This window comes from Lepidochelys olivacea (assembly GCF_965140295.1).
Source record: "Lepidochelys olivacea isolate rLepOli2 genome assembly, chromosome: 7".
NCBI lineage: Eukaryota > Metazoa > Chordata > Testudines > Cheloniidae > Lepidochelys > Lepidochelys olivacea.
In genome coordinates, this window is record NC_140417.1 from 72,616,274 (window position 1) to 72,638,096 (window position 21,823).

At 46.8% G+C, this 21,823-nt stretch overlaps 1 protein-coding gene across 2 annotated transcripts in view; it reads right to left on the reverse strand.

The window, feature by feature from the left end:
- Positions 1–21,823, reverse strand: part of GPRIN2 (G protein regulated inducer of neurite outgrowth 2) — a 73,538-nt gene that overhangs the window by 44,605 nt on the left and 7,110 nt on the right. Inside the window, exon 1 of one of the 2 annotated variants that reach the window (XM_084635464.1) lies at positions 3,394–3,504. The exons of the other annotated variant lie outside the window; for it this stretch is intronic. The gene's annotated coding sequence lies outside the window, so the exon portion shown is untranslated. Of the gene's footprint in view, positions 1–3,393; positions 3,505–21,823 lie in introns of those variants that run through there. 2 annotated transcript variants of the gene reach the window in all.

Consider the following 21,823-nt stretch of genomic DNA (forward strand, 5'->3'; position numbering starts at 1 on the left):
AGAGTGTACAGCTGACCCGACAGCGAGCAGCCTTGACGCACCCCTTGCCCGAACCTGACAGGTGCTGTCAGGGTCCAGTTGAGCCTGACCAGACACTCCGCGGAGGCGTACAGCACATGGAGAAACCCCACAAACCAGGGCCCGAAGCCAAATGCCAGCAGAGTGCCCAGGATATACCCGTGGTCCATCCAGTCGAAAGCCTTCTCCTGATCCAAGGACAGGAGGGCGAATGACAGACCATCCCTACACCCAAGCACCAAGAGATCCCTGACCAGATAAAGATTGTCGAAGATGGTATGGCCCGGGACGGTGTAGGTCTGGTCTGGATGGACCATGTCCACCAGCACGGACTGCAGCTGCAGCGAGATGGCCTTCGCCACAACCTTATAGTCCGTGCTGTGAAGAGCGAGATGGGACGCCAATTCCGGAGATCACAGTGGTCCCCCTTCTTTGGTAGCAAGGCGAGCACCGCTCGCCTGCACAACAGAGGGAGGACCTCACTCTCCAGAGACTCGGCCCAGACAGTGGCAAGGTCTGGGCCAAGGACATCCCAGAGCACACAGTAGAACTCCACGGTCAGCCCGTCCATGCCTGGAGATTTATTGGTGGGCATGAGACGGAGGGCTTCCAAGAACTCTGCCAGAGAGAGAGGCAGCTCCAGCCGCTCCCCGTCGTCCATGCTGATGGTCGGGAGTCCGTCCTAAAGCACTCCAGGCTTCGGCATCGGTTGGATCTGGGGAGAAAAGGCCAGCGTAGAAGGCCCTGGCCCTCTCGCGCATCTCCACTGGATCAGTGAGGGGGGCACAATCCTCTGCCAGGAACGGGAGCAAACAGCAAGGGATTGAAATGGGGGGGGAGGGGTCAGAACAAGTATGCCACAGGTGTGGAGCAAAAAACAGGGTGGGTTCAAAAACAAACAAACAAACAAAATGGGAGGAGAATGGGGCTGGCAAGCATGCCTGCACCACGGGACAAGGACGGGGCAGACAAACTAACCAAGGACCAAAAAACAGAACAGTGCAAAACAGAGCAAACGGGGTGGCTAGAAGGGAGGCAGGCGGAGCAGGCAGCAAAGGGAAAGGGGGCAAACAGCTGCAAGATCAGGACAGTGGGCGAGGCAGAGGGGAAGGGGGCCCACCTGCCAAATGCCGCAAGGGAGGAAAGACAAAGCCAAGGGAGGGGAAAGGAAACATGCACCCACGGGTGCCCAAGAAACAAGTGCCCGCTTGCTGCCGCTACTGTCTCGGTTGGATAGAAAGGCAGAGCAAACTGCTGGGCTGGGGAGTGGAGAATAGAGCCAGAATGTAGGTGGAGGGGGCAATGGCGGTGGCAGTAGGGGAGCGAACAGACCAGGGGGAGGGCTCCACGCCACTCCCCCAGCTCCCTACAGCAAAGGCACCTACCACCATGGAAGCAAAGATGTTACAACACACCCCCTCCACAGAACAAGGCCCCCTCAACTCCCTCCTCAGCTCCAGCAGCGACAGGCTCTCTAGCGCAGCAGTAAGGGCAGCAGCAGCCCAGCCAGGGGAGTCCCCAAAACAGATGGAACAAGTGAGGCCTCGCACTACCCTCTGAGGGTCACACCAGCGGAGTCCTCCCCACAGCGGCAGCAGCAGCCAGGGGGGCAACCAGCCAGCAGGATGACCTCAAAAGCGTAGAAGGCAGGTTGAGCAGGTCCCTATTCCCTGGATAGCCAAACAAAGGCTACTCCAGGCCAATCAGACACCTGATGCCAATTAACCAATTAAGGTCATGAGGCTAATGGAGACAGGAGGAACCAATCAAGGTCTCACTCACACTGCTTAAAAGCTCTCCTTTCCAGTCTCTCTCTGGAGAGCCCAGGTGAAAGGAGCTGGAGGAGGAAGCAGCATTGCTGTATCCTGAGGTATGGGTGAAGCTAGGAAGAGGGGACCATGGGGGAAGTGGCCCAGGGAATCAAAGCAGCATTTAGCGGTGGAGGGAAAGCCACCAAGAGCTGCTACCCTTAGGGTCCCTGGGCTGGAACCTGGAGTAGAGGGCAGGCCCAGGTTCTGTTGCCTCCTCCCCCCCCCATACTCTACGAAGATCCCCTTAAGAGGGGAAGCAAGACTCGGCCCATTCAGGAGGGCGAACTGTGCCTACTGAGCTCTACAGAGCAACAAAGACTGTGGGGTGTTTCCCCTTTCCATCTCCCATACTGGCCTGTGATGAAAGTAACTCAATAGGCTGTGACTCTGGCCACTACACTGAAAGGAAGGTCACGTTGGGACCTTAGTGAGTTTGAGGCCCCTGAATCCACCAGGAAGTGTGGGGACCCACAATTACAGGCTCGGAACTTTGTCACACATGCTATAAATATGCTAAATACTCTGAACAATCAGGCCCTAGGTACAGGACTGACCTTAAGGACAGGTGATCAGGGCAGTTGCCAAATCATTCTGCTAGTTTCTTTTTTGTTTGGCTACTTGTGGGGTACCAAAAATATTTTTCACTCCGGAAGGAAAAACGCCTCCGGACCCATGTTCTTCAGCTCCAAAAACACAGGGTCAAATTCTCCTCTCAGCTACACTGATGCAACTTCACTGAATTCAAGGCGGTTGCTCCAATGTAAATGAGAAGAAAATGTTGCCCTCACTCTTCCCCTGGAAAGTGGACACTTGGCATTTTTGGGCTGTCTTTCTGTGCCTCAGCTCTAATCTGTAAAATGGGGGATAATGGTCCAAAAAAGAAGTATGGGTCTAGTTAACGTGGTGTAAGCACTGCAGCCTTGACGCACTATTTAGTATAATGGTGTGCAGCCCTAATCAGGGTTCTGTTTACGTCTTTGACTTAGAATATTTCCAAATAATTTAGCCTACAGTACATTTAGAGGCATGGCCCCTGCTCAGATGAAATACAGAATAAAAGCTATTCAGCCAGTATGTCTGAGTAGCAGTTCACATTTGCAAAGGCAGACTAATGGTACTATATGTTCGATAGGAGATGCAGAAATAAGAGCTATAAAATAGTACAGATGGTTCGAACAAAAACCGGAGCAAGGAATATAGTGATACATCAAGCGCATACCCTGCCAAAGGTAGTTCAGGAGGATGGAATCTGAGCTCCATGTTGGCTCTGTCTGCAATAATCTGCAGGGTTGACTCTGTGACAGATTGAAGTCCAATAGTGGTGTTTATGCAACTAAATCTTGTTCTAATCTATCAGGTTTATGTAACCTCTACTCATGGACATAATGACTCAGATTTCAGGAGCATAAAAAAACCCCTCCTCCTTTTTTCTCCTCTGCCAAATAAACTAAATAGATGGCAACATCAAATCATGCAGGAGGCTCTAGTCCTTTCACCTTGGAAAACAACAGGTTTGAAGAAAAAAATGTAATGATCCAAGTAACAGAAAAAAACTGTTACTTACCTTTCATAATTGGTGTTCTTTGAGAGGTGTTGCTCATCTCCATTCGAAGTAGGTGTGCGCACGCCATGTGCGCAGCAGCTGGAAGGCGTTTCCCCTCGCAGTACCCGGGGGGTTGGCCCAGGCGCTCCCTGAGGTTGTGCCTTAATTGCACTGAATATAGGGCCCTGCTGCCCCGCCGCCCCTTCAGTTCCTTCTTGCCGTATTGCTCTGACAGAGGAGTAGGCGGGTGGGTATTGTAATGGACATGAGCAACACAACTTCAACAACAGTTATGAGAAGGTAGGTAACCATTTTTTTTGTTTCGAGTGATTGCTCATGTCAATTCCAATTAGGTGATTACCAAGCCTAGGTTTCGGAGGCAGGGTTGGAGCTCAAAGGTTCACTGACTGAACCACCGCCCTCCCAAAAGCTGAGTTGTCTCTAGCCTGCAGGGTAATAGTGTTATACTTACAAGAAGCACATGGAATCTAAGGGGATAAGGCAATATGCCATGTTTGAGAGTACAATTTAAGCATTAAAATCATCATATGCATTCTCTCTCTCTCACACACCCACCCCCCAAAAGGTTCTGCAGCTGGATCTTATAGTTACTAGTCTTTAGTGATGCTCGGTCAGTTCCAGTAGCCAGCTGAAACTGCACACGAGGGAGGGGAGATGGGTCTCTGTCGAACATATTCGAAGCTCTGATGTTGATGCAGGAAGAACCCAAAGTCCCATGGCAATACACCCTTCTTTTATAGTAATAATTTTCCATACAAGCCTATGGACTTTGCTGTGTCACACTGGAGCTGTTAATCATGAGGTATTCAAGGTTGTTCTTAAATCAGCCTTATTTTGAGTTGTTACCGGGAGGAGTTATCTTGCCCCTGGAGTGTATGCCTTTACTTTAGGGTCATCAATCTGCCATCCAGGTAATTCTGATAATAAAGTTGGTGCCTCTCGACTCCTCCACTCCCCTCTTGACCATCTGGCCCAGCTGTCTCTTCTCAGTTAATCAGTATACCATACATTCTTCACTCACACACCAAACAGTAAATAAGGCAATAATTACAGCCATAATTCTATTCTTCTAAGAAGAATTATTAGCATAATTAGCAAAGAATAAACTCAGAACAATTTCTTTTTACTAATTCAAAGCTAGCAAAATGGAATTCAAAGCTAGCAAAATGGAGTACAATTTACTTGAGCCAATTTTTCTCCATTAGGCTTTTGGCCTACCATAGCATAATGCGAGGTAAATGTATGTATAGATGACCAAGTTGCAGCTCTGCAGATATCTTGTATTGGAATAAGGGGCAAGGAACGCCGCTGACGATGTCTGCATTGTAAGCAGAGGGGCTGGTATCTTTGCCAGATCATAGCATGCCCAGATACAGGACGTGATCTATGACAAAATCCTTTGGGAGGAGACTGGAACCCTCTTAATTCTGTCTGCTACTGTGACAAACAGCTGAATGGACTTCTGAAACTGTTTCATGCACTTGATATAGAAGGCTAATGCCCGTCGAACATCCAACAAATGAAGTTTTTGCACCCTGCTGCTTGCATGCGGCTTAGGGTAGAAAACTGGAAGAAAGATATCCTGGTTAAAATGGAACTGGGAGACAACCTTAGGGAGAAAAGTGGGATGTGGTCTGAGCTGGACTTTGTCCTTAAAGAACACGGTGTAAGGAGGCTCAGATGTTAGGGCCTTGAGCTCTGACACACTCCAGGCCAACGTTATCGCTACCAGGAATGCCACCTTTTATGAGAGGTACAGCAAAGAACATGTCACTAAGGGTTCAAAGGGTGGGCCCATTAACCTGGAAAGGACCAAGTTAAGGTCCCAGGCAGGGATCTGCTGTTGTACATGAGGATATAGTCTGTCTAGACCTTTTAGGAAACTACTCACCACGGAGTTGGCAGAGACTCAACAGCCCTCCACACCTGGATGGAAGGCAGAGATGGTGGCGAGCTGTTCCTTTATTGACTATATGGAAAGCCTTTGTTTGAGGTAGAGGAGGTAGTCTAATATAATCGATATTGACGAACGCGTTGGAGACGAGATACTGGGATGACCAAATTGTAAATATTTTCAATGTGGCTAGGTAGGTAGCCCTAGTGGAGAATTTTCTACTGCCCAGGAGGACTTCTCTGACTGGACCCAAACAAGCGAGCTCCATTGAGTTCAGCCATGGAGGTTCCATACCGTGAGGTGAAGCAACTCAGGTTCAGGTGCTGGAGATGGCGGTAATCCTGAGTTATCAGGTCTGGGAAGAATAGTAAGGTTATTGGGTTGTCCACAGACATTTTCAGGAGAGATGTGTACCAGTGCTGGCAGAGCCAGGCCCGAGCTATCAATATCACTGTGGCCTCGTCCTTTCGAACTTTGAGGAGCACCTTGAGAATGAGAGGTATGGAGGAAACGCGTACAAAAGGTGTCCCTTCCAGGGAAGGAGGATCACATCTGCGATGGAGCCTGGGCTGTGATTCAGGAAGGAGCAGAATTGTAGGCACTTCCTGTTGTGTTGCATGGTGAACAAGTCTATCTGGGGAAACCCCCACTGTTGGAAGATGGTAATCGTGACATCCAGGCATAGGGACTAATCGTGGCCGTGAAAATACCTGCTGAGATAGTCTGCCAACTTGTTCTGTACTCTGGGGAGGTACAACGCCTCCAGGTGTATTGAGTGAGTTATGCAAAAATCCCACAGTCTGAGGGCTTCCTGGCACAGGGTAGAGGAGCATGCACCACCCCCACCTGTTTATATAAACATTGCTGTTGTATTGTCTATCATGACCAATACACATTTCCTTTCCAAATGGACTTGGAATGTCAGACAGACTGCTCTCGGCTCTCTGACATGGATGTGAAGTGAGAGCTCTGCTTGGGACCAGAGGCCCTGAGTCCTGAGGTCTCCCATGTGGGCACCCCAACCAACGCGGATGTATGCATCACGAGTAAGAGGGTTGGTTGTGGTCTGGCAAAGGGAACACTCGCACACATCTCCTGCGGGTTGAGCCACCATATCAGGGAGTAGAGGACCAGACAAGGAAGAGTGATAATCTTGTCTAGACTGTCCCAAACTGGCCGATACACTGACACCAGCCACGCCTGAAAAGGACGGTCCACGAACTCATCGGCCAGCTGCCCTGCATGCTGCAGGTCCTCTGGCTTTTTGTCCCCCAACCACATCCTCAGGTCAGTTCAGCAATGTTCAGACAGTTGTTCCAGTAAAATCAAGTTAACCATGTCCTCCTTAGTCTGGGCCCCATCTGCCCACTTGTGGACATCCCTGCATTCGGAGGATCAGTTCCAGATATGTGACCTTAGGGGTTTTATGCAGACTGAGGAACTTTTTCCGGTACACCTCGAGAGTCTTCACAAACTCGTGTAGCAGGACCTTTTTGAACAGTTCATAGTTTCCTGCCTCCACCCCTTCCATTCGGCTGTACAGCCCCACGGCTTTGGGGCCCAGTAAGGGGGTGAGAACCGGAGCCTGTCTGCAGGGTCAACACTGTGCAACTCAAAGGCAATCAGGAATTAATCTAGGTCCTCCCCTTCCTTATGCTAGGACAGGATGCACTTATCAAAGCTCCATGCAGTCCTAGGTCCCCCCTCATTCATCGCAGCAGGGCGCTCTCTGCTCCTCAGCCTTGCCAGCTCCAGTTCATGCTGATGCTACTTTTCGCGATCCTTTCACTGCTTTTCCCGTTCTTCCCGCTCCTCCTTTAGTTCCTGCTGCCTCAGCTCCAGCTCTTTCAGTTTTAGCTCCCTCACCCATTCCAGCCACCTCAGCTCCAGTGATGGGGAGCTCTGCTGGGAGGATCCCCTGCTGGCCGCAGGGGTCAGGGTGCCCTCGGTGTTCCCTGGGCTCCTTCCAGCCCCTCTCCTAGGCATAGGTAGGAGGGGTCTTGGGATGCCCTCCCTGCCGGGACAGACCCCAGTGCCCGCCCTGCGTCTGCGGGGCTGCTTCCCTCAGAGACAGGGATCGGTTCATCCAAGTGATCTTCCTCATCCAGCTGGGCAATCAGCTGTTCTTTGAGCTTCCCAGTGCGCAGCCCCCTCCGCTTTCACAGCTTGACCAGGTCCCTCTTAAGGTGATGGTTATACATCTTCCCGCTGGTCCCACATTACTGTGGACTTGAAGGCCTGTGTGTTGGTCCTCATCAATCCCCCTTCATTTCACTGCTCCCCAGTCACTTACTGCAGGAAGCGCCATGCACGGGGTTCAGTAGATCCCACCACTGCCACCAGTTATCAGGAAGTGTGGGGGAGACAAGGCCCTGCACCCCCCACTTCCTGTGATTCACCGTGACTCTCTGCCAGCCAGTAAAACAGAAGGTTTATTAGATGACAGGTATACAGTCCAAAACAGAGCTTGCAGGTACAGACAACAGGACCCCCTCAGTCAAGTCCATATTGGGGGGGCAGGGAGCTTGTACCCTGGCTCTGGGTCTCCCTCCATTTCCCCAACCAGCTCCAAACTAAACCCCCCAGCAGTCTCACCCAGCCACACCCCATGGCTCCTCCTCCAGCCTTTGTCCAGTTTCCCGGGCAGAAGGTGTCACCTGGCCCCATTCCCCTCCTGGGCTCAGGTATCGTCCCTCAAATGAGGTCACACTCTGATATCCCATCACCAATGCAGACAGTACCAGAAACTCCCCCGCAACATCCCCAGGTCAATCCTCCCTACTCAGTCACAATGAATTTACCCTGTATAAGCTTTATACAGAGTTAAACGGATTTATTTGGGGTTTGGATCCCAGTGGGAACTGGATATTTGGGTGTTGGAGACAGAAGCACTTCTTAAGCTGTTTTCAGTTAAGCCTGCAGCTTTTGGGGGACGTAGTACAGACCTGGGTCTGTGTTTGTAGCAGGCTAGTGTGTCTGGCACAATCATCCAAGGTACTGAAGGCCCAAGCTGCCAGGGAAAACTGGCTCAGAGGTAGTCTCAGCACATCAGTTGGCAGTCCCAAGAGGGTCTTTGTGACCCAACCCGTCACGCTGAATAGTTTGTTGTATCTGAAACCTGTAGTCAGGAACTCCTTCCCATGGCTATCCCCAAGGCTACAGTCTGGGTGGCCACATCCACCACATCAAGGGCAGCTTGTGATGAAGCTTGGGCAGCGAGCTTGCCCTCCTCTACGAAGGAGGAAAACTCTACCCTGGAGTCCTCTGGCAACAACTCTGTAGGTTTTGCCATAGCTCCGCAGGAGTTTTAATTATATCTGCTAAGGAAGACCTGATGGTTGGATATTTGGAGATGGAGCCCTCCAGTGGAGTAGTTTTTTTTCCCCTCCTGAAGAGGTCCAGCTTTTTAGCCTCACGGTTTTTTGGGGAGGGCCCCTGGTAGCCTTGGCACTCCCACTCGTTTGCCGCGGCTACCACAAAGGAGTCTGGCAGACGATGAGTATAGAGGTGCTCGAACCCCTTAGAGGGAATGAAGTATTTTCGTTCATTCCTCTTTGCTGTTGTAAGGAGGTGGAGGTCTGCCACAATGTTTTGGTGGCATCATTAATAGTTTCAATCAGTGGCAGAGCAATACAGGAGGGACCAGAGAGGGTGAGAATGTCCACCATGGGATCTAATCTCAATGACCTCCACCTGGATTCCCAGGTTCTGCACCACCCTCCTCAGTAGTTGCTGGGCACTTTGCTGTCCTCCAGGGTAGGAGCCATCGACATTCCTGCCACCACCTCATCAGGTGAGAACGAGGCCCTATCCGGGAGCGGGTGCTGTTCCCTGCCCTGGGCGCCAAGGGGATCTCGCAGCACCTGCTCTTCCGGTGTGATCGGTGCCGCAGCTGGTGCGGATGGTGCTGACACAATCAGTGCCTGGGCCAGTGTGGTTGGTGCTGGCGTGGTCGGGGCCAATGCAATTGTTTGGTCTTGCTAATATGCCAGAGGTACATACGATGCTGAGGCCACCGATGCAGACCTGGAGTAGGACCTCTGATGCTGACCCTGGCCCTGGCGGAATGCCCAGGGGGTCCAGAATGGCCACCGGGCAGGAGCCTGCCACTGAACAGGCCACGTTTCCGGATGAGGCTGCTGTCTATGCCTGCCTAACCTGGATCTCCTGGCTCTCCTAGACCGGTAAGACTCCGCTTCTGACTATGAGGACTCTGTGTGTAGGAAGACCATGGAGGGGCGGTGCCCATCAGTGCAGGAGACTGGTGCCAGGAACTCGGACTGGTGCAGCTCCCCTATGTGAACGCTGGTGGAGGGCATTGGCGACCGGTGCTGAGGGGACTGTGACTGGCGTGGCATCGCAGTCTTGCTCCTGGATGGCACTGAGGGTCTCATTTGGTCTCGGCAGCATCCATGTAGGAGACTTGTCCAACCTTGGAGGGGAAGGCGGTGCCACGAGGGCGATGAGGTCCTTGGCCACCTCAAATGCCTACAGCATAGACGGCAACTGTAGGTCGCAGCTCTCCCAGGTAGGGGAGTGTTGTGGGCCCGGACTCTGAGACCCTACTCTGTGGAGCCAAACTCATGTGACCCGATATGGGTCTCATGGTAGCGGGCTCCTTGTGTGTCGGTCTGGGTGTAGGGGAAAGGCCCCTTTCAGGTCTCCTCTTCTTATGGGGAACCAGGGATTGGGAACCGTGCCGCCCACTGACATGCATGGAGCCCCCTATGAGTGGAGCACATATGGTGCCGAGGGTCTCTGGCGGAGTCCTTCCTCAGGGCTGACTCATCTGTTGCTGGCGCACTGCGCTCCAAGGATGAGGTGCTTAGCGTCAGCTCTGCTGATCTGGGGTCCGATTGCGGACAGAGAGCAGCCTCCATCAGAAGGATGTGAGGCGCTGATCCCTGGCCTTCTGAGTCCTTGGACAGAATCCCCTGCAGATCTCGCAGTGCTCTTTTTGGTGGCTTTCCCCCAAACGCTTCAGACAGGAAATGTGAGGGTCACTCCTGGGCATAGACTTGCCGCACACTACACAGTGTTTAAAACCCGGGGACCAAGGCATGCCCCAGTCCGGGGGGAAACAAAAAACAATATACACAGACAGGTGTCCTGAGGGGAAGATTAGCGGGGGAGACTGGCTGTACTAGCAACCAGAGACACCAGTGTTGAACAAGGTGTGTTCCCAGGAAGGGGCAGAGAGTGACAGTATTCTTGTCCATTTTTTAAGGTGCCCAGCCACTGACGCACACAACTTATTAGCCCCTGTACAACTTCCTCTGCAAGGAAAATTTCATTGCTACCTTTATATCAATTGAAAGAAAAAGGACTTCCCTATGTAAAAATTGGTAATGGAGAGTCCCCCAAATGTTAATTATAAAAGAATCATTGTTTTAAAAGATTTCTATGTAGGAAGGGTCCAATTACACTGAAACAATTAAAAGTATCCAACAACTATTCTTACCATACACTGGACTAGAGATATATTTATGGCTGTAAAATTATACCAGATTTCAGTCTAACAGAGCATCTATCACTTTCTACCTTGGTGAAGAATGTATTGCTTATAGTTATAATCAAAGTGGTATATATACCTGCTATAGTGAAGCCAGGAATACCCAGGGAGCAATAAATTAATATGACAGTTGTGCCTAGTATGATGTTTCTGTCTTATCAGCATAGAACCCCTTTGCCTCAGAATTCTGATGTGTGCTTGCGAACAATACACCCCGAGAATGCTTCCTTTGTTTCAAAATGGTAACGTTCAAATTAAAATATTTTTGACAGCACACCTGTTTTGTGAAGGAGTGATGTGCCCACATGGCACTCTCTGGCGGTCATCTGCACTATTGGTATTTCATTTAGTTTGCAAGCTCTTTAGATTAAGGATCTAGGGATGAGTCCAAAATCCATTGAAATCAGTGGAAATCTTTCCACTGATTTCAGCAGACTTTGGATCAGGCCCTTAGTTATTAGGTTTGATTTAATACAGTAGTTCTCAACCAGGGGTATGTGTATCCCTGGGTGTACACACAGGTCTTCTGAGGGGTACATCAACTCATCTAGATATTTACCTAGTTTTACAAAAGGCTACATAAAAAGCACTAGCGATGTCAGTACAAACTAAAATTTCATACAGAAAATGAGTAAGCAATTTATAAGTAATAGGGTGCTGTGACACCTTTTTATTTTTATGTCTGATTTTATAAGCAAGTAGTTTTGAAGTGAGGTGAAACTTGGCATAGGAAAGACAAATCAGACTCCTGAAAGGGGTACAGGAGTCTGGAAAGGTTGAGAACCACTGTTTTAATATACCTCACCTGCTAGATAGCATCATGTGAATTTGAAGTACGAGACAAAATAAATGTCAGCTATCCAGGATGTCTTTACCGTTTGTTGTCAGTTTGAGAACTGGCCTATTTACAAAGTTCCTTTGCACATTCATCTTGTCTTCCGCCAGATTTTATTGGATCATTTATTCTGGCAGAGATGATAAATAGGCACAGAAAATTAGTCATTTCCCAACTCTGAGACAATGTAGCAAATTATGAAGCCAAAATCCAGCAAGGGGAGCCAGAGAATTGCGACTGGCCTGTAATCACACAACAGTTTCACAAAGGGAAAGGAATCATCAGCTCAAATGAAAAATATTTGGATCTATGAAAAGTGTTTTGACTTCCAGGGTTTGATTTTAATAGATCTGAGACCTAATGTCCACATGCATCTTTGTATGGACAATTACACTCCTACTTTTTACACAAATGCGTGTGACTGCATTTGGAAATCTGGCAATTGTGCACCCAGAAGGATATTTTGATCCATGCACAGTTGAAGTAATGCATGGGTAAAGTGATGCACAAATACACATGCCTCTCAGTCTTCAGACTGATGAAAATCAGGCCCTCAACACCTTATTCTGATTGTATATATTCCCAGTAACAAAGACTCACTGGGCTGAATTCTGCCTTCAGGTATATCCATGCAGCCCCGTGCATTCCCAGGGGTTCCACCAGTGCCAGTTATGGGTGTAACTGGGCAGAACTCAGCTCATTGCATTTGTTAGTATTTAGCATTTTTACACATTGTATATATTATAATTTTGAACTTTCCCAGTATCCTATTCAGCCAAATCGCAGGAGGCACACTTGCATACAGACACACAAAATGACGGAATGGTCCTTTGGGCACAGCCAGTCAGGAAGACACATTCAAGGGGATTTCACAACCTCCCTGGGAAGTCTGTTCTCTTCAGTCTTCTTTTCTCACAGGTCCAGTTTTCTAAACCTTTTATCATTTTTGTTGCTGTCCTCAGGACTCTCTTCAGTTCGTCCACATCTTTCCTAAAGTGTGGTGCCCAGACGTGGACACTGTACTCCAGCTGAGGCCTCATCAGTGCTGAGTAAAGTGGGACAATTACCTCACGTGTCTTACATAGAACACTCCTATTAATATTCCCCAGGATAATAGCCTTTTCTGCAACTGCTTCAATTTGTGATCCACTAGAACTCCCAGATGCTGTTCAGCACTATTACCACCTAGCCAGTTATTCCCCATTTTTTAGTTGTATGTTTGATTTTTCCTTCCTAACTTAGTAGCTCTTTGCTCTTGTCTTTATTGAATATCATCTTGTTGATTTCAAACCAATTCTCCAATTTGTCAAGGTCATTTTGAATTTGAATCTTATCCTCCAAAGTGCTTGCAGCCCCTTCCCAAGTTGGTGTCATCCAAAACTTTTATAAGCATACTCTCCCCTCTTCAAGTCATTAATGATAATATTGTATAGTACCAGACAAGACTGACCCATCTGGGACCCCACTAGATACATCCCACTGTTTGACAGTGAACCATTGATAATTACTTTTTGAGTAGTCTTTCAACCAGTTCTGCACTCATTTTCCCCCCTAGTTTTCTTATGAGCATGTCATGTGAGACTCCGTCAAAAGCTTAACTAAAATCAAGATACACCATGTCCACTGCTTTCCCTGCATCCACTAAGCTAGTACTGTGTCAAAGAAGGAAATTAGGTTGGTTTGGCATGATTGGCTCTTGGCAAATCTATGCTGGCTATTCTTTATAACCCTATTATCCTCTTGGTGCTTACAAACTGATTTAATAATTTATCCCAGTATCTTTCCTGGTATTGAAGTTAAGCTGATGCATCTAATTCCCTGGATCCTCCTTTTTCCTCTTTTTAAAAATAGGTACTGTGTCTGCTCTTCCTAGATTTAAATAGGGCCCCTTGACCATTCAGAGGCCATGAAGGAAGCTCTCAGTTTGGTCTCCAAGATGGTACTTCCTGTAGTGTTTATCTCCAGAGGGTCTATGTGATAATGCATATGGCCCTATCATAGCTGTTGTGTAGTGGTATGGAGGTGTTGGCTGCTCCACACCCCAGAAACTTGGGTTTTAATCTCACACTCTGAAAAACAATCTGTCAACATGTTGTGCACCCCTGGAAGATGCACTGCTGAGAGTGTGATCTGGTGACAAATGCACCAGTTCCAGAGACTGGCAACCTCTGCAAGGAGGGGTGGCCCTTGCCCCCCGTCCCTCCCCCCCATTTGTTAATATAGTAAATCGTTGTCATGTTGTCCAACATGACTTGAGCATGCAAAGTCCAAAATCATTTGTAGGCTTTGTATGCTGCATGCAGCTCCAGACAGGTTTATGTACAACTGGGATGCTTGATGAGTCCAGGTACCCTGAGCTACATGTTTGTCCTGATGGGCTCCCCTCCCTAGTAGGGAGACATCTATATTCAGTCTTTATGTGGGTGGGGAAGGGACAAAGGACACACACACACACACACACACACACACACACACACACACACACCATCTCCCTGTTATCCCACCAGGAGAGAGAACTCAGAACTCTTGGGGGGAGAAGGGGAGATCAGTTTGTCCAGAGTTTGCTTGTTTGGCATGTTGACTGTCCTTAATTAAGCCTGTAGCCATAGAAGGGAAAATTTCCTGAAAAAAAAAAAGTGTCACACAGATACATAAGGTCCTGTCAACCAAGAGGATGAGACCGGTTAGAACAAATTGCCTGAGGGCTCAGTCAAGGCTAATGGTCTAGGGACATGCCTGGTTAGGACTGGATCCAACCACATTGATTCCAGATCTGTGTAGTAATGTCCTCCAGGGCAGTGTATCTAGGCCCTGATACTGGAGAGTGGACTGGGATTTTCTGTCCCTGGGTGGTGCCAGAGCTAATGGCTTCAGAACCAATGACTCCTTCTCTTGCTGTGTTGGTACTGATTAGTGTAGGAGGCACCTGCCACCTTCTGTCTCTCGCCAGTACCAAGGATGGTGCCGTGTCTTTGGCTAGGGATGGTTTCAGGGCACTCCTGCCTTTCAGTGCCAGGAAACCGGTACTGTGCTCATTGTAAGCTCTGGACACTCTTGTACCAGAGTCCACCCAAGTTAGAGTGTGTGGGAGAGGATGGCTTCTTCTAGATCAGGACGTGGAGGGGCATTTCTCATGTTTCTTGTGAGAATGTTTACTCTCACCTTCCTCATGGTTTTTGTCTGGAAGAGTCTTTAGTCCCCAGGCCAGAGACCACCATGCTGGGAGGTGAGCTTCTTGGTGCCTCTGCCCATCGTACAGGTTGGTCTGATAGGCCAGGATCAGACTGAGGCCTCATTGCACAGTCCATCAGGAATCTTCTAAGCCTGTGCTCATGGGCTTGATGGGTTTGGCTAGGAAAAGACCAGCAGATATTGCACTTAGAGGGGATATGAGCTTCCCTGATATAACAGAGGCACATGCCATGGTTGTCACTGACCAGAAAAGCCAAAGGCAGGCCATGCAGATCTTGAATCCTGGGATTCTGGGCAAGCTGTACAGTGGGTGGGTGTTCTGGAAACAAACGCATCAGAAAAATTTAAAGTTGGAGATAGTCAGTATGCCTGAGCTTCCAAGGAAGAGAAAAAGTCCCAAGAAAATACAAATGGGGACAGGTGAAACCAGCTACCCAAATTCAGCAAAGGAATTTTATGAATATATTGTGACAGGGTCAGGCCAGATGGCTACAGGAGAAGGCAGATATATTAGCTCCAGGTTAATTAGGTCCCTTTTCCCTGGGTAAGGTAACAGGGAAGGTTCCAGAACAAATCAGGAACTTTCTGGAAACAATTATGGCAGACAGGCTGATTAGAACACCTGCAGCCAATCAAGAAGCTGCCAGAATCAATTAAGACAGGCAGGCTCATCAGGGCACCTGGGTTTAAAAAGGAGCTCACTTCAGTTTGTGGTGTGCGTGTGAGGAGCTGGAAGCAAGAGGTGCAAGAAGCTGAGAGTGAGAAGGCATATTGCTGGAGAACTGAGGAGTACAAGCATTATCTGACACCAGGAGGAAGGTCCTGTGGTGAGAATACAGAAGGTGTTGGGAGGAGGCCTGGGCTACTTCCCCATGGGAGTTGTAGCGGTCACGCAGCTGTTACAGGAGCCACTGTAGACAGCTGCAGTCCACAGGGCTCTGGGCTGGAACCTGGAGTAGAGGGCAGGCTCAGGTTCCCTCCAACTCCCTACTTGGTACTGGGGGAGTTGACCTGGACTGTGGGTTCCACCAGAGGGGAAGGTCTCTGGCCTGTTCCCCGATCCACTAGGTGGATCAGCAGAGACTGCAGGGATTGTTCTTCCTTTTCCCCGTGCTGGCCAGTGATGAGGCTAACTGAGTGAATTGCAGATTTGAGCCACAAAAGTGGCCAAACTGAGGGCTACCGTGAACCTCTGAGGCGAACAAATCCGCCAATAAGCACAGGACCTACCAAGGCAGAGGAGGAACTTTGTCACAACATCTACTTCAAAGTAATTGATTTTAAAATGTCCAGTATTCAATCAAGATTTGAACAGAGAAGCTACAAAATTATTCAAAACCTTGACTGTTAGAGAGCTTATTCCTTCACTCTTTCACTTCCCTGGTCCTTTTTACATGAACAGAGAGCAACAATACCCGAAGTTTGAAGGTGCAAACAATTCGATGTTTATTGGGGTGAACTTTCAGCAAGCTTAAATACAAGTTCCTTTTCCTTATTTCCGAATCCCAACTTACTTCCTGTTTGCCCCTAATTTATATAGTAATATTCTTAGCTATACCTTAACCAATCATTCTACTAAAATTTAACTAACCAATCCTAACATATTGTAACATGATTATGTAACCAATTATATTCCACCACCTTAATTAGTTTACACCCAGCAAGATTAATTATACAGCAGACAGGAACAATCACAGAACCAGACAGAGATTATACAGACAAACAATAGCAAAGTGGGAACTATAATGGCAAGACAATACAGAAGTGAGGATTTCACATCCCAGTATTGGTAAGTGAGTTCTTGCCAGACAGGATGCTATCAAACTAAGTTTTCCTTTACATTTTCTAGGCACTTCCCTTTTTCTGGAGCTGATAGGCACTATCAGGACAGGATTGTATTCCTAACAGCCCAATAGCACCTTCTTTCCATGTGACTACTTTGGAATGTGAGGATGTGACCGGTCGCTTTCCAGTTTATGGCTGCCTCTGTTGCTTAGCCAAAGGCCTTAGCCTAAGACAGGGCCCCAGACTGTCACAGTAAGAGAAGGACCTTACATTGGCAGACAGTGATTTTGATTCTTTCTTTTATACCTTTAACTAGCCAAGTAATAAAAATATGCCTAAATTCTTAAAGTACAGGCCTTTACAGACAGGCCTGAATATCTATATCCTAACATTGACACTCTCATAATTATTCCAAACAACATAAATGCAAGTTCAAGATGTCCTTCAGTGTGTTACCTCAAGGGGAATAAGGCAATGCTTTAGAAAAGAAAACTTTAGAAATGTTAGAGGGGAGATAAAAGGAAATCGCCTTTTCTCAGAAGGACAGACTCTACTCCCTTCCATATCTGTCATCGGTGGATTTAGCTTACAATAAGGGTCTCTCCTCCTCCCTGTGCGATGTAATAAAAATGAAGAAAAGACAAGGTAATATGGTGCAAACAAAGGTAAGTGTATTAAGGGCAAAAATACAGAAAAATGGCAGGGGGGGGGGAGGAGAAGAAACACAAAACTTGACCATACAGTGATTTAGTGACTGCCTTTCAGAGCTTGAAGCTGAGACCCAGAAAACCTCCTTTGGCCTTCAGAAAAACAATTAATGAAACCCAAATACAGAAACCTTTTCTATGATTTAGGCCTAGTGAACACTATGCATGGACGTGAGGCCCAGGACTTTCTACTCTCCGGCTAAGTGGAAGTCTTTGAGGAGGACCATTGGGGAGTCCTGACAACTGCTGAATTTTGTCGCAGGTGGGGAGACCCTGTGGGATGTTGGAAAGCAGGACCCTCCCTGGTAAGATGGATTCGATTCGCTGTGATGGGGATAGTGATGACAAGTCTCTCCTTCCTCAACCTTGTTGCGGGATAGATGGTACTTTTCTCTCTAGCTTTGGAGTGTTAGGAAGACCCGACCATGCACTCGCTGCTGCTGAAATGGCCCGCACCACGCAGGCGCTGAGCAAGATCTTATATAATCTCTAAGATGGGAAAAGTTTTGAGGGACTAGAATGTTGGGGGTTTGCTCTGGCAGGAAAAGTTGGTTTGAGCCAGAGGACTCCAGTGTCTAAGTTGTAAACAGGTTTGCTTACAAAGATGGAGTCCAAGGGTCATAGTTCATATACTTCATATTAGATTCTATTAAAGCCAGTGATTCACTTAACATTACTTCAAAAATACATTAAAACAACTAATTGAACATATTAAACAGTACCAATATTTTTTACTTCTTTATACCTAAGAAGTGGTATAGTCCTGATTTCAGCCATGATTGCCTGAATACTCAGCTTCATTACTTGCAAGCCAGTTGTCAGCTTACAGACAGGAAAAATGTGAAAGCCAGTTCAGAAATCTCTGACTTCACTCAGCCAAACCAAGCACCAGCTGTTTTCTGAAGTGATGAAATTTATAAAAATAATTTTGATGGTACCCACACCCAATCTTATAAATAAGCATACATGACTTCAGTTCACAACGCTCACCCTGCACTTGCAAATATCTGCAATGCTCGTGACACATCTTCCCTGATTTTGGGGCTTGTAATTAAACTTTTTTAAAAAACCCAATATTTTGCACAGCTCTACTAAAGATAGCAGCAACTGCTGGAGTTCTTCATTAATACAATCTCAGCTGACCAGAGACGCACCTGAATAATGTTTCAAATCCAACAAATCCTCCAGCAAAACTAGGGTTGACATCTCTGAAACTTCCAATTTAAAAAACATGAAGGAATTTCAAAAATTCTTTTCAGGCTTCTCTGTACATCATACAACCCAAAATAAAAGTCCCAGGCTCAAGTTTTTATAAATATATAGCTTGGGTCATCTTTGAGAACGGTTTACTGCATTAATTTGAGCAATATTAGAAGCTGCCAGTAGGTGGCACTATTGTTCCTAGTATCAGAGGAGCAGCCCTGTTAGTCTGTATCTACAAAAACATCCGATGAAGTGAGCTGTAGCTCACGAAAGCTTATGCTCAAATAAATTGGTTAGTCTCTAAGGTGCCACAAATACTCCTTTTTCTTTTTGCGAATACACACTAACACGGCTGTTACTCTGAGAGGAGTCCAGTGGCACCTTAAAGACTAACATTTACTTGGGCATTAGCTTCTTTAAGGTGCCACCAGACTCCTTGTTACTACTGTTCCTGTAAGTTTTATGATAAGACTATATATAAGAAAGGTGAAGAGATTAAAAAAAGTCTCAAGTCAGCAGCAGCGATGACCTATGGGCCAAATTCTACCCTCATTTTACATCAACCACTTCAAGAGTACCCAGAAGTCACCTACTACAGGACAGGCCCAACAAGGAAAATAACAGAACACCACTAGCCATCACCTTCAGCCCCCAACTAAAACCTCTCCAACGCATCATCAAGGATCTACAACCTATCCTGAAGGACGACCCATCACTCTCACAGATCTTGGGAGACAGGCCAGTCCTTGCTTACAGACAGTCCCCCAACCTGAAGCAAATACTCACCAGCAACCACACAACAAAAACACTAACCCAGGAACCTATCCTTGCAACAAAGTCCGTTGCCAACTCTGTCCACATATCTATTCAGGGGACACCATCATAGGGCCTAATCACATCAGCCACGCCATCAGGGGCTCATTCACCTGCACATCTACTAATGTGATATGCCATCATGTGCCAGCAATGCCCCTTTGCCATGTACATTGGCCAAACCAGACAGTCTCTACGCAAAAGAATAAATGGACACAAATCAGACATCAAGAATTATAACATTCAAAAACCAGTCGGAGAACACTTCAATCTCTTCGGTCACTCGATTACAGACCTAAAAGTGGCAATTCTCCAACAAAAAAAACTTCAAAAACAGACTCCAACGAGAGACTGCTGAATTGGAATTAATTTGCAAACTGGACATCATTACATTAGGCTTGAATAAAGACTGGGAGTGGATGTATCATTAAACAAAGCAAAACTATTTCCCCAAGTTTATTTCTCTTCCCCCCCCCCCCCCAAAACTGTTCCTCAGACGTTCTTGTCAACTGCTGGAAATGGCCCACCTTGATCATCACTACAAAAGGTTTTTTTCTCTCTCTCTCCTGCTGGTAATAGCTCACCTTACCTAATCACTCTCGTTACAGTGTGTATGGTAACACCCATTGTTTCATGTTCTCTGTGTATATAAAATCTCCCCACTGTATTTTCCACTGAATGCATCCGATGAAGTGAGCTGTAGCTCACGAAAGCTTATGCTCAAATAAATGTGTTAGTCTCGAAGGTGCCACAAGTCCTCCTTTTCTTTTTGCACATACAGACTAACAAGGCTGCTACTCTGAAACCTGTCACTCCAATGAGTTAGTCTTTCTTATCAGGAGGCACATTACAGTTACACTGAAAAGGTTGGCAATCAAGCTCTAGAGGGGTCTAAGTAGAGACAATAAATGAATTACTGTCTGTGAGGGACTCGGCGGGTGGGGGGGGGCATACTAGTGCTCAGATAGAAATGGAATATAAAAAACAAACACACATCCTCTCTCTGTGCCAGCTGTGGCAATATCTGTGCACTCCTGCAGAAGACGACTGACAGGGACTGATACAGCCAAGTGCCAGGGCTTCTGCAGGTGGACAAAACATTCTACCAGCCTGCCACAGCTAGCATTCCCAGGGCTTCAGACAAGATGTCAAAGCAGGGCCCCGTGCCTCCAATCCTTCCTCTTGCAGCCTCATGCTCTCCCCCTTTTCTGTCTTCTTATTCTTTCTGTCTATCTAGGTCGCTCTTATATTGGTGCCTATCACTGAAATATCAGAGTGCTTTTTCTTTCATCCACCTTGTTCATGCCTCTTTCTTCCCTTCTGTCACTGTCGGCAGGATTTGTCCCTCTGTGCAATTTTGTTTGGAGTGTGTTCTGGATTCAGATCTGAGAGGCTTACGAATACTTAGAGGTAAGTCAAATTCAGCAATAAAACTGGCAAAAAACAAGTCTGACAGGCTCATCCCCATTAGGATTTTCCTGCTTTCCCTATTTATCAGCCTTCATTTTGAAGCATGAGGAGCTGCTGCTTCCTGGAATAAGTTCCAATGAGGAATATTTTGCAAAGCTCAGTCTTTGTCTCAAACTTTCTTTTCTAGTACATTCAAGTATCTGAAGTCTAGTGAAGTTTAAGTTGTAAATGCCAATATAATTTCAGTAGCAGATTGAAATTTCAATCTCAGTTACACGAATATACTCCAGATCCTGTTAATTGGACAACTCTCTGGCTGATTCACCAATTTCAACAAAACCTGTCTCTTAGTCAGTACCATTTTTAATTGGAAAAAATCTACCTCTTTCTTGAGCTCATTATTTTAGCTTAGTGCGCTAATTATGTGAAAGTCAAAACTCATGAACCGTGGGAGGCAGGAGAAGAGGAAGTATATTAAAATACTTTGCTATTTCAGTAACTCCTGTGGTTTGTATTTATTCTCTGGTTGATACCAGTTTTTACTGAGAGTGGCATTTCTTGTACAGGTGTCAGTAATAATTCTAAAATTATAAGTGAAATACAGTAGGTGTTAGATTTTAGACACTGTCAACTTGAAAGCTAATCAATTATAAAGCTATTTTTAGATACTACTTGTGTCCCTTAGATCCTTCTACCAATGTTGTGTTTTTTACAACCCTATATTTTAAAAATAGGTCTCTCCCCCCTATTGCTGTGACGGCACAACATGGAAAAGTGATTATACAGGAGAAACAGAGTCTGAATATAAACACAACGTCAAATACACAAAGCTGAACTGAAAGCACAAGCATGAAGCAGAAACTGAAAAACAAAATAGACAATTTTCTCTTTAGTGTAAATTGTAACAACAATATAGGCAAAGCTATTCAGACAGAAGTGTAACCTATGTTGATGGTGTCCCTTTACAGGGACATTGACAAGTTGAAGGGTCTTTTTTAAACTGACTCGTTTAAGAACTTTTCTAATGGAGTGCCCTTTAAATAGCATGTTTTGACTTCTTAAAAAAAATCCTTAAATAA